The following is a 4,387-nucleotide window of genomic DNA, read 5'->3' as shown; positions in this document are numbered from 1 at the left end:
AGAGAGAGAGAGAGAGAGAGAGAGAGAGAGAGACATGCCTAAGCTACACCTCTGGCTGTCTTCAGATCAAGATGTAGAACTCTCAGGTTATCCAACACCATGTTTGCCTGCAAGCTTCTATGCTTCTTGCCATGATGATAATGGATGGAATCTCTGAAACTGTAAGCCAGTACCAATTAAATATTTTCTTTTATAAGATGTACCTTGGTCATGATGTCTCTTCACAGCAATAAATCCCAAGCTAAGGCACCACACTTTCCTGGAACACACTTTATCGCTCAGAGTGGTTTCAAACTTATGCTTTCCCATCTATCTGTCCCACTCACTGGGATTGCAGGTGCTTGCAAAGAAATCAGTATTCTTGTTTGTTTGTTGAATAGGAGTCTTGCACTTCTGATTTTCATGCCTACTGCTCCAAAGAGATTACAGTCATATGCCACCATACCCAGCTAAAAACCACTCTTTTTGATATCTTTATTTGAAATTGTTTAATCTGTAATTGGAAAATATTTAAGTGATTGTATGCAAGTATAATTGTTTTGGTTTTGCTCTTGTTTAAGAAATCTCAGCTTTTTTTTTTTTTTTTCCAAAGAAAGGAGATAAAAAAATTTCAAAGCTCAATTTTGTCTCCCAGAACATAAAACTTCTGACAACACTTTGTTCTTCATCTCTCATGACAGACACCCATGGTCCCATCCTCCTTTAAGACACCTTTGATAAATGTGCTGATCATCTTATCACCAAGGCAGCCTATATTGCATGCCACTGCTTTCCTTTTCAGTAATACTTGTGAGATTACAAAGTTCATGCAGCCATATTTCTGCTTATGCTAGTGCATATTGTTGAATTCCTTCTCACCTCTTCCATCCTCTCCAAAAGAGTATGTCAGAGGTGACTACGTGTAGAGCACTGCATTGGAAAGATTAGCCAAATTACAATGTTGAGTTTGAAGGATTCACAATTGGAATAAACTATTGTGTGATCTGTACAAGACTAGGAGCAGGGGAGGGATCATCCACGCAGGGATGATTGCAGAGAAGGCTCCTCAGAGAAGAAAATCCAGGTGTTTCTTGACAAATGAAAGAGAAGGTGAGAACAATTTTCAGAGTCCAAATGAAACAATAAAGGATGTTCTGGCACATTCAAGAGATTGTTTGAATGCATCAAGATATTACTGAGAAACTAAGAGTTAGGAGACCAAGGAAACCAGGAAGAGCTTGGCTTGGAGTGGGTTTCATTCTCCACATTGAGAATTGTCTTGGACTTGCAAAGACAGGTACTGCCTGTGGGTTCCTTAGATGCAAATACAAATGATTTGGTTTATTTTTAAGAAATTTCTCTGAGAAGCTTCATCCAGAAGCTGATGGAAACAGATGCAGAGACCTATAGCCAAACATTACACAGAGCTCTGGGAATCTTGAGGAAGAGTAGGGGAAAGGGTTAAGGAAACTGAATGTGTCAAGTATACCACAAGAAGACCTACTAACCTAGGTCCATGAGGGCTCACAGAGACGGAACCAAAAACCAAAGAGCATGCATGATCTTGTCCTAGACCCTTTACACATATGTAGCAGATGTGCAACTTGGTCTTTATGTGGATCCCCCAACAATTGGAGCAGGGGCTGTCTCTGCCTTGGACTCTGTTTCCTGCCTTTGGATACCTTTCACCTAGTTGGGCTGCCTTGTTTAGCTTCAGTGGGAGAGGATGCATTTAACCCTGATGTGCCAGGGTGAGGTGGTATAGGGAAGGAGAAATAGGGAAAGGAGGTTGGAGTGGTGGGATGGGAGGGAAGGAGGGATAGTGACTGCAATTGGGATGTAAAGTGAATAAATAAACAAATTAATGAAAAAAAGAGAAAATTCTCTCTGAGGCAACAAAGAGACTGATTTGAAGGACAGGGAAGATTTGGAAGGCAGGTAGACAGAAGGAGGATTCATGAGGTTAATGTAAGCAAGGACATTGCTGCAGCCATGGAAAGGAGGCAATAGGTTTGCAATTAGTTCAGAACGGAATGTACTTTCAAATGTTTAACAACAGCCTCAGGATAAACTGACCTCTCTTCTGATCTCCACCATGGCCACAGCCTCTCAGAGTCTCCCTGTCTCTTTGTTTTGTCTTCTACCAGGAAGACCATTCCAGAGTCAGCAAGGACCCTGCTTCCCTGGGTTAAAGATCTATTCACCCCTGTTAGCAAAACAGTGATTCTGTGGAAGGGGAAGTGGAGCACTCAGCAGTATGTACAGGCACCTTTGGACTCTAATCTTCAAAGCTGACTATGGGTAAGGAGGGGATTACTGTTGGGATACATATAGGGATATCTGATGGAGGTACTGCTAAAGACCTTGTTGTGCTCAGGACAGCCTTTTACAGTAACACATCCTGGAGTCCAGATGTTACTGTTACTGAGTTTGAGAAACCCAAGAAGCATTATCAACCCCAAATATTCTCAGTGTGATAGCACCTGGGTCAGACTGCTTTCTCTACTGTCTCTTTTAAGCTTTGAAAATGTTGGAATGCCTTTCACCTACTTCTCTACCATGGAACATTTTCTCTCCTTTTGTGTTAGTCTTTCATTGTGATAAATGCCCTGAAAGAAAAGAAAAATCATGTAGATTCATGATTTTTGAGCTTCCAGTCCATAGTCTTGTGAGCAATATGTCTGGAACTCAGGTGAAATAGTAATTCATGGTGGAGGAAAGCTGTTCTCTTTGTGGTAGACCGGAAGCAGGGAGGGGAATGGAAGGTGAGGGGCAGCCCATTTAGGGTACACTTTTAATGATCTATTAGTTTTACTGGGCTGTACATCACAGTGATGTCATCATATTGTGAATATCATCAAAGAGGCCATTGATTAGGTCAGAGCTAGAAGGCTCCATTCACTTTCCTAAAGCCCATCTGGGGCCCAGCAAGCCTTTAATATATGAACTTTTCAGGGACGCTTCATATCCTATTCAGTTGGTCCTATTTTCTGCAAGCAATGTTAATAGCTGTCTTCCTTTGGAAAACTCTATCATAGTGTTTCTTTCCTTTTCCTCTTTTATATTATTACTTTAAAGATGTGTTTTTCAGATTATAAAAATGCTTTGATTGAAATAAAATTCAAAGCAGAGTATTCAAAGTATTCAAAGCTGCCTTTCTCTGCCCTCTCCCCTCCCCCTCCACATAGTAACAATTGAAAACCAATCCTGTATTCATCCTTTCTTAATTAAAAGAAATTCAATATATTTCCATAAGGTATGCATTGTATTTTAAACATATTTTCCCCAGTCCCATCCCAGACCTAGCTCTTTCTTTTCTAGAATCTTCCTCCTCATGTTTGCCCCCCAGTCCCATCCCAGACCTAGCTCTTTCTTTTCTAGAATCTTCCTCCTCAAGTTTGCCCCTTTTGTTTCACCTAGATAATTTATTTCTGCTTTTTTAAAAAACACACTTATGTGACTGTATGTGAAACACAAATGAGACAAAACCTGACAGTATTTGTCTTGCTAAGACTGCCTTGATTTACTAAGTATGATATGACTGTTTTTGGTTTTCTGGAAACAATGTAACTTGTCTTTACTTCTGTGTATACTGATCACATTGCCTTCATCCATTCCTGCTGCTAGATACCGAGCTAAGCTCCAGATAATGCTATATTAATTATATAATGCCACATATCTCTATATTAATTCATTAACATTAATTAGCATTAATCAACCATTAATTAGCATAAGTAGGCATGCATCTTAGCATTTCCAAAAATGTTAAACGGTTTTTGATTTATGCTTATGTGTGTGTGATTGAGCCTAAGTGTATGACTGAGCACCATGTGTATGGAGACGCCCTCAGAGGTTAGAAGAGGTAAGAGAGGATTGGAATCCCACAAACTGGAGTTATGGGCAGTTGTAAACTGCCATGTGGGTGCTGGAGACTGAACCTGGACCTCCTGCAAAGACACTCAGTGCTCTTAACCATTCAGCAGTCTCTTTAGCCTGGTGAAAATCAAGAGAAAATATTATATAGCATATAAGCTTTAACTGATCTTAATTGAGTTTATCTGTGATTGTAGAGTTGGGCAGCATTCAGGACAAAATGTGGTTTAAAGTTCTCCTCTCTAATCATAGATGAGAAAAGTTTATAGCCAAAGAAAAGGAAGAAAACTAGAAACGAGCTCTGAGATGGCATTATGGGTGATATCACCTATTTGTCTTATTAAAGCATGATTTACACATGGTTTCCTCACAAACATGGCTACTTGTGATCAGCTGAAAGACAGCTATACGGCACAGGTTCCAGCATGTCCATAGGCCAAGTTACTGTCTGCTGTGTGCAGAGAAGCCTTTATTTTTTTTATTAGATATTTTCTTTATTTACATGTAAATTTCTCCATTCCTAGTTTCCCCTCCA

The sequence above is a fragment of the Mastomys coucha genome, unplaced genomic scaffold (assembly GCF_008632895.1).
Source record: "Mastomys coucha isolate ucsf_1 unplaced genomic scaffold, UCSF_Mcou_1 pScaffold21, whole genome shotgun sequence".
NCBI lineage: Eukaryota > Metazoa > Chordata > Mammalia > Rodentia > Muridae > Mastomys > Mastomys coucha.
Note: the sequence above shows the minus strand (reverse complement) of the source record.